Source organism: Myxocyprinus asiaticus, chromosome 28 (genome assembly GCF_019703515.2).
Source record: "Myxocyprinus asiaticus isolate MX2 ecotype Aquarium Trade chromosome 28, UBuf_Myxa_2, whole genome shotgun sequence".
NCBI lineage: Eukaryota > Metazoa > Chordata > Actinopteri > Cypriniformes > Catostomidae > Myxocyprinus > Myxocyprinus asiaticus.
The window spans coordinates 43,851,043-43,870,924 of record NC_059371.1 but is presented as its reverse complement, the minus strand read 5'-3'; the positions used below and the strand labels follow the sequence as shown (position 1 = coordinate 43,870,924).

The window sequence follows — 19,882 nt, the reverse complement described above, 5'->3', positions numbered from 1 at the left end:
CACTTAACCAGTCACTAAAAAAAAATGTTATTTTCTTTAATCTGTCTTGAATACTACTCTGATGCTATGCAGCACTTTTCATACCACTGTCTCCTTAAGATGATTTGCTTACAGTGTATTCCTCGTTTGTAAGTCGCTTTGGATAATACCATCTGCCAAACGAATAAATGTAAATGTCAATTGTGAGACATTAAATCGCAATTCCGAGAAATAAACTCGCAATTGCATGATAACTCACAATTGCGATCTTATATCTCGAAATTGAGAGAAATAAAGTTGACTATTTCTCTCAATTTCGATATATTAAATCACAATTGTGAGTTTCTGTCACGCATTTGTGAGTTATAAAGTCGCATTTGCAAGAAATAATTAGCAATTGTGACCATTTCTCTCAATTACGTGATAGAAACTCTCTTTTGTGAGATATGCATTCGTAATTCCGTGAAATAAAATTATAATTGCAAGAAATAGTCGCAATTCCAAGAAATAAACTCGCAATTGCGTGATAACTCACAATTGTGATTTTATATCTCGAAATTGAGAGAAATAAAGTCATAATTGTGACTATTTCTCTCAATTTCGAGATATAAAATCACAATTGTGAGTTTCTGTCACGCATTTGCGAGTTATAAAGTCGAAATTGTGAGAAATAGTCACAATATGACTTTCTCTCAAGTTTGAGATATAAAATCAGAATTGTGACTTTTTATCATGCATTTGAGAGTTATAAAGTCGAAATTGTGAGAAATAAGTCGTAATTGTGACTCTCTTAATTTCGAAATATAAAATCACAATTGTGACTTTATATCTCGCAATTGCGAGTAAAAAAAACTCCAAATTGTGAGATAAAAAGTCAGAATTACCTCTTATGTTTTAATTGTGGCGGGTTCCAGCTTTCATTGGGATACTGCAGTTATACTTCAATGGGAAAACTGCCAACAAATGGGAAATTTACCACATCTGCAAATATTTTACTTAAATGGTGATTCATTCACATTTTATTGTTTTTGTAAGTAAAAGAGATTTTTTTTTTTTTTAACAGGCACACAGGACAAAATTTTCTTTGAAGTTTAAACTGTTAACTGATAGAGAATCGGAGTACTGCGCATTCGCCTCACTTGTATTTGTAACGGTCGACTTAGTGGACGGAATAAAATAGGTAAGCACTATGAATCTATTTGTATTTGTCGTTTTACAGCGTAACAGTGGTTTACCTATCTTGCGTTATATTTCGCTTTAGAGTTGTAATATTTAATAGTTAATTTGCCAGTCATGCCTGAGGTCAAATTTGAGGTGAAATTAAACTGTTTCCTTTTAGTTATTTTAATTTGACCACTTCAACTCAAACAACTTCACAATAATCACTTAGATATTTTTTAAACTTTAACTGTAGTAAAGTGTTTGTTCGTGAGCCTGTAGAAGATGCTGCGTCACAGAGAGATGAATAGACTTTAAAACTGTCATTACTCTCTTAAAGCTGAAGTATGTAACTTTATGTGTTGAAAGAGACAATTATAAAAAAAACCTGTAAACACTGTGTGCCCTATTTTAAGAGTGCTAGCTTTAGCACTATGCCATAAGTTATAAGCACAAAGTCTGTGGGAATTTTTTGAAGTTTTGGTATTTTTGTGCAAGCATGCGCTGAGTCTAGGCGCAAAGGGGTTTGGTGAAATCACCCGCGCAAGACGGCACGTTCTGACGTGAAGACTGATGTTTCTGATCTTCTACAATAAATTTTCCTGCTATAGCTTTATCCAAGTTTCCTGGGGCCAGTAGCATAAAAATAGCCATTAACTTGAGATTTTGTCTAATAATTGGTCTGACTAACTAAGGACGCCATAGAAAGCCTGTTGCATAAAACAAGCTCACAGTTGTCTTCAGTAAGACAGTCTAATTCGCATTGCATTGTGGGAAAAGTAAGAGTTGACAGTGGGCGCTCAACACAGTTTTCCTTTACTGAAAATATTTGCATATTAGAACAGTACAATGCTTCAAAATTCAATTCTAATGAACAAATTAAGTGATTTTAACCAACAAAAACATTGAAAAAAAGGTGCTCAACCAACTAAAGAGGAGGTGCAACCAAAAATCAAAATGCCATACTTTCAAAAGAAAGAGGCGCAACACTCACTCTTTAAGCAAAATAAGAGCTACAACTTTATTTGATTAAAAATGCATGATGTTTCGGCCACCCTCAGGGCCTTCATCAGACATCAAGAAAAACTTGAACCAACAACATTTAAAAAAGTTTCCCATATTAGAAAGAGGTGTGTCCCACTAATTGGAGGAGTGGCTTTGTAAAAGCTGGATAATTCACTCTCCCACTCCATCTAGTGACCAACAAATGCAAAGTTATTAGTACCAAAACAAACATAGAGTCTTGAGTACAAAGACAGAACACCAGTAAAACAAACCATAATCAGTTTCTTGATTCATTCCCCTTTGAAACAATGTATCCAAGTGGAATATCCAAAAGGTTTCCCTAGATATTCCCTAGCTTTTGAAAGTAAACCTAAATAATAATAATAATAAAAAAAACGTATTTTTATTACCATTGTAGAAGTCAAAGTATTCTACAAAGTCTCAACTCAAGCCCCACTAGCTCAGCTGGCAGTTATTTCCCATGACTAAAAGTTAGTAGTGGTCTGCTGTCTTACATTTTGGTCTTAAATTAGAACAATCACATTTTTTATGCAACTGACTGAAAAAGTTAAGATCAACTTGTAAGACTAGTCTAAAATAGTTTTATGCAACCACCCCCTGCTCTTCTCTGCAAGTTTCCAACAGGTCATTGGGACAGACTGGCAGCATTGTCCAAATGTACAAAAAAAACGTCATCACCACAAATATGGGACTCAAAAAATTGCGTTACCACAACATTATTTGGTACGTTGCTGTGACCGATATGGTCCGGTCTGGTTACATCGCCACAATATTACTGTGTTAGCTGGGATAATACAAAAAAACCCTGTTAACCCATGTGCATCACCCAGATGTCCATTTTATTTTTTGTGTTTTTTTTTTATCTGGAAGACATACTGTATTTTATAGATTGTTTGCACATCTGCAATACATCTGTAAACGTTTTGTCTTGGATGTCAAAAAACATTCAGCAAATGTCTTTGAGATATTTATTATTTAGAATGTATGTAAATCTGACGTAAATTAGATTTTTTCCAGATAAAATGATCTTAAACAGACATCTTGGATTATGTACATACACTATCTGGGAATATACTGGCAAAGTTGCAGTTACAAAAATATATTTTGGTCATTGGAATGCACTTGCCACTTTGCCCAAACATATAAGAGTAATTTCGCCAGACTCGCCACAATGATAATGGGACACATAAAATTGCATTGGCGCAACATAATTTGGTGCACTGCTGTGACCAGTATGGTCTGTTTTTATTATGTCATCATAGTGTAACTGTGCTAGCTGGGAACTGTGTTTACCATATTGGTGTGTGTGGAAACTTCTAAACCATGTTTGTTACAACTAGTCTTGCATAGTTTGTGCTCTGCTCTCCACTGTATGCAGCCTGTTATTATATTCCTGCTGTCTGGAAAATGAAACCAAACACAAAGCACACATTTATATTTATACTATCTCAGAAACAGTTATTTTGTTTAACAGAGCTGTTCTTGTGAATAATCATATAATAATGTTTTTGAGTTTGATGAATGTCAGTCCATTATAATGATGATGTTTTTGTGTTCAGATGTTCATCATGAGAGAGCAGGTGGATGTAATTCACGTTGGAGAACAGCAGATGCTGCAGACACCAGTGAAGATTGAAGTGAGGCAGGAGGAGATAAAAGAAGAAAACACAACAGAAGAACAACAGAGTGGTGAAGATGATGATGAACAGCAGATGCTGCAGACACCAGTGAAGATGTGTTCAGTGAAGCTGCTGGATTGCAGGAACATGATGAATATGAGAGGAGAAAACACAACAGAGGAACAACAGAGTGATGAAGATGATGATGAACAGCAGATGCTGCAGACACCAGTGAAGATGTGTTCAGTGAAGCTGCTGGACTGCAGGAACCTGATGAAGATGAGAGGAGAAAACACAACAGAGGAACAACAGAGTGATGAAGATGATGATGAACAGCAGATGCTGCAGATACCTGTGAAGATGTGTTCAGTGAAGCTGCTGGACTGTAGGAACCTGATGAAGATGAGAGGAGAAAACACAGCAGAGAAACAACAGAGTGGTTTTATTTCTTCAGGTATGTTTCTTTATTATTGTTTTACATTTTCATGACAATTGACTGCCATGTCAGAATGTGATACCAGATGAGCCCTACATTTAGGGTTATCATCTTTATCTGGCCCTCCAGCTGATTTTTGAAAAAATCTCTGTGCAAAACTCAGCATTCAAAGGAAGGAGCATTACAGTCTCCTTCACTGTGGTGACAGTTCGTAGGTGCCTTGGTTTGTTGAGTTTCAAGTAAGGTCAAGTCATTTTTATTTGTATAGCACTTTTCAAAGCAGATTTACAGAAAATCATGCTTTAACAGAAAATGAAACTAATTCAGTTGAAGTCAGAAGTTTACATACACTTAAGTCTTTAAAACTAATTTTTTAACCACTCCACAGATTTCATATTAGCAAACTATAGATTTGGCAAGTGTAGGACATCTACTTTGTGCATGACACAAGTAATTTTTCCAACAATTGTTTACACACAGATTGTTTCACTTTTAATTGACTCTATCACAAGTGGGTCAGACATTTACATACACTAAGTTAACTGTGCCTTTAAGCAGCTTGGAAAATTCCTGAAAGTGATGTCAAGCCTTTAGGAAATTAGCCAATTAGCTTCTGATAGGCTAATTGGAGTCAATTGGAGGTGTACCTGAGGATGTATTTTAAGGCCTACCTTTAAACTCAGTGCCTCTTTGCTTGACATCATGGGGAAATCAGACAAGACCTCAGAAAAAATTGCATACCATGGGACCACACAGCCATCATACCACTCAGGAAGGAGACACATTCTGTCTCCTAGAGATTAACGTTGTTTGGTGCGAAAAGTTAAATCAATCCCAGAACAACAGCAAAGGACCTTGTGAAGATGCTGGAGGAAACACGTAGACAAGTATCTATATCCACAGTAAAACGAGTCCTATGTTGACCCTACCTGAAAGGCTGCTCAGCAAGGAAGATGCCACTGCTCCAAAACCACCATAAAAAAGCCAGACTACAGTTTGCAAGTGCACATGGGGACAAAGATCTTACTTTTTGGAGAAATGTCCTCTAAATTGAACTGTTTGGCCATAATGACCATCATTATGTTTGGAGGAAAGGGTGAGGCTTGCAAGCCGAAGAACACCATCCCAACCGTGAAGCATGGGGGTGGCATCTCAAGACATCAGCCAGGAAGTTAAAGCTTGGTCGAAAATGGGTCTTCCAAATGGACAATGAGCATACCTCCAAACTATGTGGGGCACGTCACAAAATAGATGGCATAATGAGGAAGGATAATTATCTTAATACAGTTGTGCACAAAATTTTGCATACCTTGGCAAAAATTTTGAAATTTTGGCATTGATTTTGAAAATATGACTGAGCATGCAAAAAAACTGTCTTTTATTTAAGGATAGTGATCATATGAAGCCATTTATTATCACATAGTTGATGCATGGTCGAGTTGCCAGAAAGAAGCCTTTACTGCGCCAATGCCACAAAAAAGCCCGGTTACAATATGCCCGACAACACCTTGACGCCTCACAGTTTCTGGCACACTGTAATTTGGAGTGACAAGACCAAAATAGAGCTTTATGGTCACAACCATAAGCGCTATGTTTGGAGAGGGGTCAGCAAGGCCAATAGTGAAAAGAATACCATCCCCACTGTGAAGCATGGTGGTGGCTCACTGATGTTTTGGGGGTGTGTGAGCTCTAAAGGCACGGGGAATCTTGTGAAAATTGATGGCAAGATGAATGCAGCATGTTATCAGAAAATACTGGCAGACAATTTGTATTCTTCTGCATGAAAGCTGCGCATGGGACGCTCTTGCAATTTCCAGCACGACAATGACCCTAAGCACAAGGCCAAGTTGACCCTCCAGTGGTTACAGCAGAAAAAGGTGAAGGTTCTGGAGTGGCCATCACAGTCTCCTGACCTTAATATCATCGAGCCTCTTTGGGGAGATTTCAAACGTGCGGTTCATGCAAGACGACCAAAGACTTTGCATGACCTGGAGGCATTTTGCCAAGACGAATGGGCAGCTATACCACCTGCAAGAATTTGGGGCCTCATAGACAACTATTACAAAAGACTGCACGCTGTCATTGATGCTAAAGGGGGCAATACACAGTATTAAGAACTAAGGGTATGAAGACTTTTGAACAGGGGTCATTTCATTTTTTTTCTTTGTTGCCATGTTTTGTTTTATGATTGTGCCATTCCGTTATAACCTACAGTTGACCATGAATCCCATAAGAAATAAAAGAAATGTGTTTTGCCTGCTCACTCATGTTTTCTTTAAAAATGGTACATATATTACCAATTCTCCAAGGGTATGCAAACTTTTGAGCACAACTGTAACTGCTCTGTATGAGGGGCATCAAGGTTATCTTTAGCCAGAGTTAAATGACTAATACTATTCAGAATGATTCCAATCGCAGCTTATCTATTTCTAAATAGTAGCTTTGCTTAGTTTCTATAGATCTGTATACACTTAATTAATGCAATATTATCTCTAGACAGAGGTAAATGACTAATACTGTTTGGATAAGGCTGACCAACTTACCATTACCCAAATTGTAGTTTTGTTTAGTTTTATAGTTTCCTATTACACTTGACTAGAATAATATTAGCATTAAACAGGGGTCATGTCTAATACTATTTGGATGGGTTGATCAATATTACATTGTCCCAAATAGTACTTTCTTTTAGCCTTTACAGTCTATTACACTTAACCAAAGCCAGAATGGTTAATCAGAAAGCTAAGAACTTAGTTGATGTGGTTCTTGTCCATCAAATGCTGGGTCTTAGTATGTATTAACCCTGATTTAGTTTTAACAGGAATTAAACATAATCTTCTAAAGATAATATTTCAGAATAGAATCAAGTTTAACAATTTATTAGTCAAATAAATGTGTCATGCCAATTACAGAATTAATCAATTCAGAAATAATCATTACAAAACATCCAATGCTCAGATGAATCTTAAAATAAACCAAACATGAAAATTAAAATCCCTTGCATTTACAAAGTACATTATATTTTCATACCTTCATTCTAAGTGATCTGAGTCTAAAGAGAATGGAGTGGGGGTGAAGAGACATATGTTGAGAGGGATCCCGTGAGAAAGCCATTCACTTTACAGGGTGTTATCTTAGGTGAAGATGTAAATTGTGTGATAGTGTCTGTGTCTTTTCTCAAAGTCTCTTTGTTCTCCAGGGAGTTCTGCTCTCTGAATGCAGACCCCTTGGCACCCCGCCTTACATGTCCATGTAAAAAATCTCATTGACCAAACCGATGGCAGTTTGGTGAGTGAGCTGCGACACATCTAATTCGCTCAGGACCCTCACCGCTCCGTTCCTAGACCTATGAAGACGGCATCAGTATGAGACTGGTCCCTTGAGGAGAGGCATACTCGGGTTCCCTTAGGACTCAGTACCTCTGATACGAACTAGTTTAAACCTCTCTACAATAATGCTAATATTGGCTATGGTGTTTGAGCCCCGCCTGTTTTGGTGCGAAACTGTCCGCTATAAAAATAGGTGTACAAACACCATTTCCTCAGAATTTCCTCCAAGACAGCGATCATCTCTTGTCTAGAAGCCCTCTACCTTTGCCGTTGATATACACAAGTCAGCGGATGGAATATTCGTGGGAAAACGTTCCGCTCCCTTGCAGTACTTCGGCAAACATCACACCACCTCGCCGCTTGACGTTTCGCTGGTGAATGGTCCTCAGCATCCTGATTCCCCGCAGCACTTCGGCATGGTTTGTGTATCCTTACAAAGCAACTGTGTATTGTATATTGTGTGATATAAATATATATGGTATATATTTATATATCCAAAAGAGTCTCTTACTTGTTCGCGTCTTTTTAAAGATGTCGTTCTGTAAGTGTTCCTTGTGCGAGAGACACATCCCACCGTCAGATCAGCATGAGAGCTGCGTTTACTATCTGGGCCGTGCCCATGCAGAGTCAGCTCTCATGGAGATAGACTGTCCTCACTGAGAGGGCATGACTCTCAAGACCCTCGTTCTGAAGGATGATTCAGCCTCACATGCACTCCCACCCGCCTCTTCTGTGATACCCGAGGATTCACATGAGGAGGCATGGCGGGGCCGCATGATCGAGCAGGATGACTTTGAGGTGGTCCTCGTGGCGGCACATGCCCCGCAAGCCCCTCAATCTCTCTAAAGGGCGCGTTTTCCGATACGCTATGTGCGAGATGAGATCTTGCCTTCTGAAAGAGTGTGCGGCCTTGTCTCGTGCAGCGGTTCTGATGCTGGGGATGATAATGACGATGTCATGTCTCTCACTGCATCGTGCGAGTGGTCAGTGGATGATGCTGCCACCCCTACCCCCGGCAAGGGAGAGGAATGTGCACGCGCCACTGACAGGGAGATGCTCCATATCCTTACAAGGGCAGTCGAAGAGCTTCACCTTGAGTGGTCTCTCCCAGAGGAACCTGAACATTCTCGCCTCAATGAATGGTTCCTGCAGTCCGGACGCCGTCAAACGGCAGCGTCCCGCAAATCTGCCCCATTCTTCCATTCTCGGCATGTTCATGCAGTGACGCCATCCTCTTTAATGTGGATCACGGGGAAGAAAATGGTTATGCCCAATTACCCCCATGGAGGAGGCGGTAGCAGCACACCTCTGTCCAGCGAGTAACAGGGCATGGAAATCACGCCCCATACATCTTTCCAAACTGTGTTGACAAACGTCTGCACTGCGGGAAAAGCCTACTCGGCAGCAGGACAAGCTGGATCAGCACTCCACGCAATGGTGGTGCTCCAGGTATTTCAAGCCAAGCTCCTCAAGTAAGTGGCGAGCACAGCTTAGATCCAGAGACATTCAAAGAGCTCCGCACCACTACAGACTTAGCGCTGCATACCATGAAAGTTACTGTGCAGGCCATCGGCAAGTCCATGGACAACCTGGCAGTTCTGGATTGACATGTAAGGCTGACCCTCACAGAAATGAGTGATAAGGAAAAAAACACTCTGTTGGATGCTCCAGTGTCTCCAGCCAGCCTCTTTGAATAAGCTGGGCTCTATGAATAAGTTTGCTGAGCGTTACGTCTCGACTCAGCAGCAGTCACAGGCTATGAGACACTTTATGCCCAAACGGAGTACATCACAGCCGGCTCGCCCTCGCTCTGTTTTGAGCCAGCACCCGACTAAAAGCCCCATACCTACTGCCTCACCGCCACCTGCGTGCACAGGAAAAGTGCTCCTGACAGGACAGCCACAACCCGTTTCAATGACGTTCTGTCTTCCATGGTTTCACCTGAAGATGCACCAGTGTTACGAGCCAAAATGCACAATCACATTGTGAAAAACACGATAGACATTGTGCCAAATTGTCAAGCACAACAAGGGTTTTACAGCCTTTATTTTCTTATTTCAAAGAAAGACGGTGGACTTTGGCCAGTCCTGGATCTGAGATATTTAAATCGTGCACTCGTAAAGCGGCCATTCAAAATTATTACTCCTGAAACGGATCTTATCGCATGTATGCCCACACGATTGGTTTGCGTCGATCTGAAGGATGTGTAATTTCATATCAAAATTGTATGACATCACAGGATGTTTTTGAGATTCACGTTCGAGGGAACAGCATATCAATTCAAAGTCCTGCCCTTCGGACTGTCTCTGGCTCCTCGCACATTCACGAAGTGCATCGATGTGGTTCTCGCCCTTCTGAGACTGAGCGGTGTATGCATTTTGAACTACCTCGATGATTGGCTGTTAATTGTGCAATCAGAGGCTCTGTTATGCCAGCACAGAGAATTACTGCTACAGCATCTAAACAGCTTGGGCCTCAATGTGAACTGGCCAAAGAGCATGCTCTACCCCAGCCAAAAAATCTCCTTTTTGGGAGTCCGCCTCGGCTCCACAAGCGGGCGCGCGCATGCACCTCACGAGCAAGCGCGTTCAGGCCATTCTACGGTGTCTTTCTGTTCAAACTGAGGAGAACACTTCCCCTGAAGCTGTTTCAAAAAGCATTGGGATTTATGGTGGCGGCATCATGAGACCTCTGCAGTGCTGGCTGAATCGCCGTGTGCCACAACATGCTGGCACCAAGGGCGCATGTGCATCACTATATCCCGCCGCTGTATAGCTGCTTTAGCACCATGGACAGCTCCTACATTTCACCAGCGAGGTGTTGCGCTGGGGCAAGTTGTCAGGCGGAAAGTGGTGACCATGGTTGCTTCCAACACAGGTTGGGGTGCGGTGTGCAATGGATGCCCGACTTTCAGCACCTGGACAGGGGCAAAGAAAATGTGGCACATCAACCGCCTAGAGCTATCGGCTGTATTTCTAGCCTTAAAGGCTTTTCAGTCAGAAATAGCAAGCTGTCATGTCCTGGTTCGCTCAGACAAAATCCCAGAAGGAGGATTCAAGATGGCGCTGTTGTCCATGGCATGCTGTCTGCTGCTCGGCTTGTTTGTGTTTGTTTTTATATTTATTATGACTTCTATGATTCAAAATGCTAATGCTTTGTTAACCTACGATCGTCAGATACTCCTTAATATTGGAAATATTATTGAGCCTTGTTCCAACAAAGATCTGACTGGACATGGACATGTTTTAGTTTTCCTCCTCCCCCCTTCCTGTCGACCATACCTGCATGTTTGCACCACGTGCTGTGTGCTGTTTCCTGGATGAAACAACATAGGAGAAGAGGAAAATGGGGAGGTATAGCTGTTAAGCTCAGATCTTGCCTAGTATATGAACGGGTCTGTCAGCAGCATCTGAACGCTTTTGTGTGGGAGCTGGATCGTGGCCTTGTCCTTTCGCTCCATTCTTTGGAATGCCTCATCAATGGATCACTCATCTGTCAGCAGATTCGTTACTGCAGTTTCCCTGATGGTGCTCCCCTTGTTTTCGGTGTTGTGGAGTGGATCATCGTTATCTTCGTCCTCTGTGTCAGGCATCGTAGCTCATATCACAGCCTGTTAATGATTCAGTATCGATTAAGATGGCGCTGGTTAATTCCAGATCATTGGGAAACAAAATATTTATCTTGAATTATTTTATTACTTCTGGGAACCTTGACATTTTATTTGTGACTGAGACATGGTTCTCTGTTGGAGATATTAATTTGAATCTTTTTTGGAACTCACCCTTTATTATAACTTTAATTCTCCCCGTCAATCTGGCCGAGGAGGAGGACTGGCATCTGTTTTTAAAAATAGCTTTTGTTGCCGGATACTACAAACTGATACATATACAAGCTTTGAATTACAGTTGATCTCAATGGACCAGACAAATTCATTGGTGGTGGCAGTTGTGTATCATCCACCGAAATTTAACAAAGACTTTATTACTGAGTTTTCAGACTTTTTAGGGGTTACCACTACTAAATATGACAGACTTTTAATTGTTGATGATTTTAATATTATGTCTGTTGTGCCTCTAATGCATTAGCCAAAGACTTTGTCAGTCTTATTGATGCCTTTGATTTTGAAACTGGTGAAAGAACCAACACACTCACATGGCCATACTTTAGATCTGGTTCTGTCCCATGGCCTGTCTATTTCTGACATCCAAATAGGTGATTTAAGTTTTTCAGACCACAAGCCGGTAACTTTCACTGTTCCTCTTGTTCATCATGATACTAAAATCATTAGACCTACACGATGGACACGAAAAATTTGGTCCGACATCTGGGGAGGAATTTGCTGCAGCATTTAGTGAGGCTGGTCTTTTGCACTCTGTTGAACATCTTGCAAACATCTTAAATGTTGGTGAGTTTCTTTAATGTGTTTAATTCAATGTGCAACGATATCTTAGATACTGTTGCCACTTTAAGGCTGAAATATCATAAAAACAAATTTGAACCATGGTTAAACAGCAATCCTCAGTTATTAAGGCAAGCTTGCAGGAGGGCAGAACGTAGATGGTAAAAGGATAAGTTACAAGTGTCTTTTGAAATCTTACGGGAATCTCTAATTAAATATCAAAAAGCGGTGAAAGCTGCGAAGTCAAATTACTTTTCAGACATAAAATCTAACAACTCAAACAGACCCAGGACGCTGTTTAATGTCTTAAATTCTGTCATAAATCCTACAGGCAATACCTATCCTGCTGAGTCTTCCACACTATGTAAAAATTTTCTGAATTATTTGTGGATAAAATAGCAGTGATTGGACAGTCGATTGTGCCTTCAACAGATGATCCTTTGGATCCTCCCAACTTCACCATGTTCTTAAGTACATTTGAGCCGATCTCTATGTCCTTCTTAATGAACATAGTTGCTCAGTTGAAGCCCACCACTTCTTCCCTTGATATTGTTCCTACCCACTTTTTTTAAACAGATATTCAGTAGTGTTGGGATGTGGATCTTAACAGTAGTAAATAATCTTTTATCTGGGTCTGTTCCAGCATACTTTAAACACGCCTTAATGAAACAGTTACTGAAAAAGCCAAATTTGGACCCAACAGATTTATCTCAATTTAAACCAATCTCAAATCTACCTTTTTATGCAAAAATTTTGGAGAAAGATGTGTTAGATCAATTACAGATTTTCTTGGAAAGAATTTCAGTCTGGTTTTAGGAAAAAAACATAGTACTGAATTGGCTCCCCTAAGAGTTCTAAATGACATCTTGCTATCTGTTGATACTGGGGATTCTGCAATTTTATTGTTGTTAGATTTGAGTGCAGCGTTTGACACTGTTGACCATGGCATTCTTATGTTGCACCTGGAACTCTGTGTGGGTATCCTAGGAAGTGCCCTTTGTTGGTTCAAATCTTATCTTAGTGTTAGAACCCTTACCTGTGATGTCCCTCAAGGCTCCATTCTTATATGCTCCCATTAGGGTCAGTTTTAAGGAAGCATGGAGTGGCTTTCCATTTTTATGCAGATGACACACAAATTTATCTGCCGATGAAACAAAATGGCAAGAAAGGTCTAGAAATCTTGCTTGCATGTCTGGCTGAAATTAGACCTTGGATGTCATCGAATTTCTTAAATTTAAATGAGAGCAAAATGGAAGTTATTGTGTTTGGGCCCACTATGGTTAAAGGTAATACAAACCTTAATCTTGGCAATCTGACATCTTACATCAAACCAGCTGTCGAAAACTTGGGAGTGATTTTTGATTCTTCCCTCAAGCTTGATCAACATATTAGTTCAGTGGTTAAGTCAAGTTTTTTTCATCTGAAACTTATGGCCAAAGTTAAGTCTTTCTTATCTTTTAAAGACCTTCAGAGAGTTATCCATGTTTTCATTTTATTGCACTTGGATTATTGTAATTATTTATATACCGGAATGTCCAAGTCCTCTATTTTACGGCTTCAAATGGTCCAAAACACTGCTGCCAGACTTTTAACTGGGGTGCATAAACGTGAGTTTATCACTCCGATGTTAAGGTCTTTAAATTGGTTGCCAATGTGTTATAGAATGATTTTAAGGTATTATTGTTTGTTTTTAAGTCACTAAATGGCCTGGCGCCTGTCTGTCGTATCTGCTAAGCTTAATTAAGCCTATCAGATGTTTATGGTCCGCTGATCAGAACATCCTGTCCTTTCCCAGATCAAGATTAAAGCTGAGCTTTGCATTTGCGATTGCTGGCCCTAAGTTATGGAACAGCCTACCTCTGTCTGTCAGATCTGCCACCTCCTTACATGAGTTCAAATATAAATTAAAGCCTTACCTTTTTACCTTGGCATTTAATTCATCATAAATTGACTATGTAATTATTTCTTGTTTTTTGGTTTTTACTGCACAATCAATAAAAAATTTTATTTATTCTGAAACCCGGTTCTGTACAGCACAGTGATCAACTTTTGTTGTGTTTATTTGTGCTATATAAATAAAGAAAGAACATGACAGTTGTGGTATATATAAACCGCCAAGGTGGAATCCATTCACTGCCACTGTTGAGACTGACGCGTCACCACCTCCTATGGAGCGAGCATCATCTGCTCTACCTGAGAGCGACATATGTCCCAGGCCACCTGAATTACGCTGTGGACCTACTGTCACGCCAAGGGGTGATACAGGATGAATGGAGACTTCATCCTCAGCTTTTGAGGATTTGGGTAATATATTCGGCAAAGCATATTTGCCTCAGTGGCGAATGCCCACTGTCCCCTCTGGTACTCAAAAGTCCCAAGCCCCGCTGGGAGCAGACACAATGGCACACAAATAGCCAGCAAAACACAAATATGCCTGATTTTTTTTTTTTTTTTATCCCATTTTCTTCCAATCTGGAATGCCCAGTTCCCACTACTTAGTAGGTCCTCATGGTGGCGTGGTTACTCACCTCAATCCGGGTGGAGGAGGACAAGTCTCAGTTGCCTCCGCTTCTGAGACAGTCAATCTGCACATCTTAACACGTGGCTCATTGTGCATGACACTGCGGAGACTCCGCATGTGGAGGCTCATGCTATTCTCCGCGATCCACGCACAACTTACCATACGCCCCATTGAGAGCGAGAACCACTAATCGTGACCACGAGGAGGTTACCCCATGTGACTCTACCCTCCCTAACAACCGGGCCAATTTGGTTGCTTAGGAGACCTGGCTAGAGTCACTCAGCATGCCCTGGATTCGAACTCGCAATTCCAGGGGTGGTAGTCAGCATCAATACTCGCTGAGCTACCCAGGCCCAGGTATGCCTAATTCACTCTGTCAAATGCAAAGTCAGAGAGGACAAGGAAACGATTCTATTAGTTGCTCTGAAATGGTAAAACCAGCCATGGTTTCTGGAAATGATGGAGATGCTGTACAGCTCGCCATGGGAAATACAGCTGACGAGGGATCTCTTCTCTCGGGTGCAAGGCACAATCTGGCGGCCCCAGCTGTGGAACCTGCATGTGTGGCGCCTGCACAGGGTCCACTAGACTTGCCAGAACTGACGCGTTCAATCATGAACACCATTTTACAGGCCAGAGCACTGTCCACGAGACGCTTGTACGTACTTTACATGGTAAAGACCCAGTAAACATTTATTCATTTACATTTATTCATTTGGCAGACGTGTTTATCCAAAGTGACTTACAGAAGAGGAATACATTGTAAGCGAATCACCTTGAGGAGACAGTGGTATGAAAAGAGCTGTATTACAAAGTTTCACTAGCATCAGAATAGTCATATTCAAGATAGATTAAAGTGCAACAAGAATTTGTTTTTGTTTTTTTGTGACTGGTCAAGTGCTCATGGAAAAGATGTGTTTTTAGCCATTTTTTGAAGACCGAAATTGAGTCAGCTTCATGGATGGAGTTGGAAAGGTCATTCCACCAACGTGGTACGATGAAACCAAAAGTCCAGGAAAGTGGTTTGGTGGCTCTTTGTGTTGGTACAACAAGGCGCCATTCCTTGGCCGATCGCAGGATTCTGCTGGGAATGTAGCTCTGCAGAAATTATTTTAGGTATGCTGGAGTAGCCCAGTAACTCTTCTGTATGCCAGCATCAGAGCCTTGAATTTGATAGGTGCATCAACCGGCTAGCCAGTGAAGAGAGACAAGGAGTGGTGTAACATGCGCTCTTTGGCTCATTAATGACCATTCTGGATCTTTTGCAGGGGCCTAATTGCGCATGCAAAGAGGCCTACAATGAGAGCATTACAGTAGTCCAGTCTAGTAATGACAAGTGACTGAACAAGAAGTTGTGTGGCATGTTCAGAGAGGAAGGGTCTTCCTGATATTGTAGAGTCTAAATCTACATGATCGTGCTGTCTTTGAGCTGTGGTCTGTGAAATTTAGTTGGTTATCAATGTTTACCCCTAGATTTCTGACCGTTTTGGAAGGTGTTATTGTAGTTGAACCCAGCTGCATGGCGATGTTGTGTTCAACAGCAGGGTTGGCTGGAAAGACTAGGAGCTCAGTCTTGGCTGGGTTAAGTTGTAGATGGTGTTCCTTCATCCAGGCCGAGATGTCAGCCAAACAGGCAGAGATTCAAGCAGTAACTATGGTGTCGATGGGCTGGAAAGATGAGTAAAGCTGTATGACATTGGCAGTGGTAAGATAAACCATGTGCCTGAATGAGGGTTCCAGTGATGTTGTGTATATAGAAAAGAGAAGTGGCCCAAGCACTGAACCCTGAGGTACCCCAGTAAGTAGCTGATGTGACTTGGACACCTCACCTCTCCAGGCTACTTTGAAGAACCTACCTGAGAGATAGGAATTAAACCAATCAAGCACAGTTTCTGTGATGCCAGAATAGAGAGGGTGGAGAGTAGGATCTGATGGTTGACTGTGTCAAAGGCTGCAGAAAGGTCCAGTAGAATCAGGACAGATGATCTGTATCCAACTTTCGTATGTCTCAGCGACTCGGTGACAGACAGCAGGGCAGTCTCAGTGGAGTGTCCACTTTTGAAACCTGACTGATTTTCATCCAGCAGTTTGTCTGTGAGAGATAGGCAGAGATCTGATTGAAAACTGCCCCTTCAAGTGTTTTCGCCATGAATGGGATGAGAGAGACTGGTCTGTAGTGTTCTACTTGTGTGGGGTTAAAGAATGGTCTTCTCAAAACACATTCGCAATGTTTTACAACCTAGACTTAACATACAGTATCTTCCTTCACAAGTCCTCTCTGTTTAGAGCACTTGCTATTCATTGGCCAAATATATACACTACCGGTCAAAAGTTTTTAAACACTTATTCTTTATTATAATTTTTTCTTCACATTTTAGAATAATAGTAAAGTCATCAAAACTATGGAATAACATAAATGGAACTGTGGGAATTATGTTGTGACTAAACAAAATCAAAACTGTGTTATATTTTAGCATCTTCAAAGTAGTCACCCTTTGCCTAGAATTTGCAGATATGTACTCTTGACATTTTTTTCAACCAACTTGAGTTATCGCGCTGGGATGATTTTTAAACAGTATTGAAGGAGTTCCCATCTATGTTGGGCACTTATTGTTTGCTTTATTATTTGGTCCAAGTCGTCAATTTCAAAAACTTTTTTTTATTTTTTTTTATTACATTTTAGTTTTATAATTAAATGAATTAATATGGTGGCACAATTATATTTTTGTCTACAAAACTAATTTCAAACATTTAAGCATACACCTTCAGATCAAAAGATTTTTAAGATCATGAGAAACATTTCAGTCAAGTGTTTAAAAACTTTTGACCGGTAGTGTATACTTATGCCCCTCCCTTAAGTTCGGGCTCCCCATCATTTACACAACTGCCTGCATTCAGGCCGTTATAATTTACCATAAAGTCACAAGCACTTTCATTGTAAATAAACTCCCTTACCGACTGGGTTCATAAGGAGTTAATTCATACTATATGACTATAGTTCATATATTTGTTATAAGTGCTCACCTCCTAGCAAAAACGAGGCTCATTCACTGAGGAATACTCATGTCATGTAGTGCGGCATGATGGGATTCTGTTCCCCATATGATCATGCAATGTCGAGTGTACTGAGTCATAAGGGAACATCTCTGTTATGTACGTATCCTCAGTTCCTTGAGATGAAGGGAACGAGACATTGCGAATGTTAGCAGCACTACAAGACTTGGAGTTCTAGAGATATGAGTGATGTGCTCCTTGTTCTCGGTCAGAAATTCTGAGGAAATGGTGTTTGTGCACCTGTTTTTATAGCGGACAGTTTTGCGCCAAAACGGGTGGGGCTCGAGACACCATAGCCAACATTGGAATATTGGCGTTATTGTAGAGAGGTTTCAATAGGTCGTATAAGAAGGTAGTCCCCGTATGCGTTACTACGCAGTGTCTCGTTCCCTTCGTCTCAGGGAACCGGGGTTACGTACGTAACCGAGACATTTTAATGGCAGCTGTGATGAGGCTCTTCATTGAGTTCAGGTGATCCCCATCATGCACCGCCTAATGGGGAAAAGTCACTGCGCCCCTCCTCTCTCTCCTCTGCCCACTCCAGTTATAGGCCTGGCTGAAGAACGGCCTTCTGAAAATGTGGGATGACGATGATCCACGGGAGGGGCGGGTTGTTCCGTCATAAGGGTCATAGAATTAAAAACTATCAATAAGTAGTCTATAAATAGTGTATAAATTTTTACATGGTACAGGATAACCATGAGTGTGACAGAGACAGCTGAACGGAGGCGGCACCGCTTGTCAAGCTTGTTCACAAGAATTGTATCGCATTGTCCTTCAGGACTACTTGCAGCGTGCATTGCACAAGATAGAAATGTTTGTTTATGCTATGTTCGATTTGTGGTAAATGATAAGGATGTGCAAGGATAGACAGCATTTGGTTAACTGTTCGATGCGCCACTAGTCAAATACCAAAATCACTATTCGGTTATTCTGCACGTGCACATGTAGTCTTCAACCTGACCCGAACTCATCGAGTTCTGACAAACCTTCGGGTTTTCCGTCCGAGTTTGGGTCAGTTTTCCAAGTATAGGGTGAGCAAGGGGCTGTTCAGACATGCTTTTGTGTGTGTCTGCACTGTTTTTCTATATACTATTAACATGTGCTGGCTGGACATCCAGGTAAAAATAATTTATATTTTCATGCAAGCATCTCGAAATGTCTGCGTTGTTTTTCATTAATTGTGCTAATTTCTGAAGAAGTTCAGGTTGCAAAGTGGACTTAATGTGACTTAAACCATTAAACATTATTCCAGTTTGTTTTTCACTGAGCAAAGTTTCAGCGCTTGATAAACGGAAAAACAGTGTTTTTCCCCTTTTGCTCTGGTGTGCATATTAACGTACAATAATTATAAAAGTTCAATGTTTATTTGAAACAAATTTTTATTTTATGAATTTTTTTATTTGCATTCAAAAGAGGCTTCGCTGCCTCACAGAAATATGAACCTGCCCAGGCAGAGGGTGCACAGGAAGTGACAGTTTGATTATTTTTTTTATTTTATTTTTTATAGCTGAATGTGAGATTTTATCATTTGAAGATTTACATATTGTGCTATTTCGGCTCATTGCTCACTGTGCACGATTTGCTGCTACTTTGAGCAGTGTTTGAGGACAAACCATTCCAGTAAATGCTCTTTATTCCCTCATCCCGTCAGAAAACCGATTATCCTGTTAAAAATGGTAACTCTGCACATCCATAGTAAATAACACATTTTATGGAAAAATGCAAGCAATATTTTGGTCAGTTCTACTCAAACATTAATGAATAATGACACAAAGCAGTACTCGGCAGCATTCATCCATCCATCCAACCATCTTTCTTGATTTCAAAGTGCACTTTGTTTCCCTTCAATGTCGCATGTCCCACGTCTGCTGTGTGAAGGCTCGTGTGATCTGAGATTTGATCTGTATCACATGGTGTAATAATATAGTAATGAAAATCAAATTAAATTAAAAAAATTTTCAATGCGTCTACAACTTTTTTGTCAGATTTTGCATTTTATACCCCTATCAACCGCTATAAATTACTTTAATCATAAAATTAAGATATTAATCAGAATTTATGGAATAATTATTTACCTTTTGCAGAGCAGAAATAACAAAATAATACTGTAGGTTTGATCTGCCATTATATTGGTGTTCAATTTTATTTCTTTTTTCATTTGTATTGTTTTTATCAATTTACTGTGTTTATTGCAGAGCTGATGGCAGTGAAAGAGAAACATGAAGAGCTGAATGAAGTGGAGGAGAAAAATCAGGATTTCATTACTGGAGAAAAATCTTTAAGTGGCTCAAACACTAAAAATATTTTTTTACCAAAAAGGCCTCAAAGTAGAGCAGCCAAGAAAGTTTTCACCTGTTCTCA

At 40.5% G+C, this 19,882-nt stretch overlaps 2 protein-coding genes across 3 annotated transcripts in view; both read left to right on the top strand.

Annotated features, from left to right (window-relative positions):
- LOC127418554 (zinc finger protein 721-like) overlaps nucleotides 1–3,846 on the top strand; it is a 60,199-nt gene extending 56,353 nt beyond the window's left edge. Inside the window, exons 9-10 of the mRNA XM_051659131.1 lie at nucleotides 1,043–1,159; nucleotides 3,723–3,846. The gene's annotated coding sequence lies outside the window, so the exon portion shown is untranslated. The remainder of the gene's footprint in view (nucleotides 1–1,042; nucleotides 1,160–3,722) is intronic.
- The window catches only part of LOC127418589 (gastrula zinc finger protein XlCGF26.1-like), a 64,564-nt gene that overhangs the window by 22,759 nt on the left and 21,923 nt on the right, over nucleotides 1–19,882 (top strand). The gene's annotated exons all lie outside the window — the stretch shown is intronic.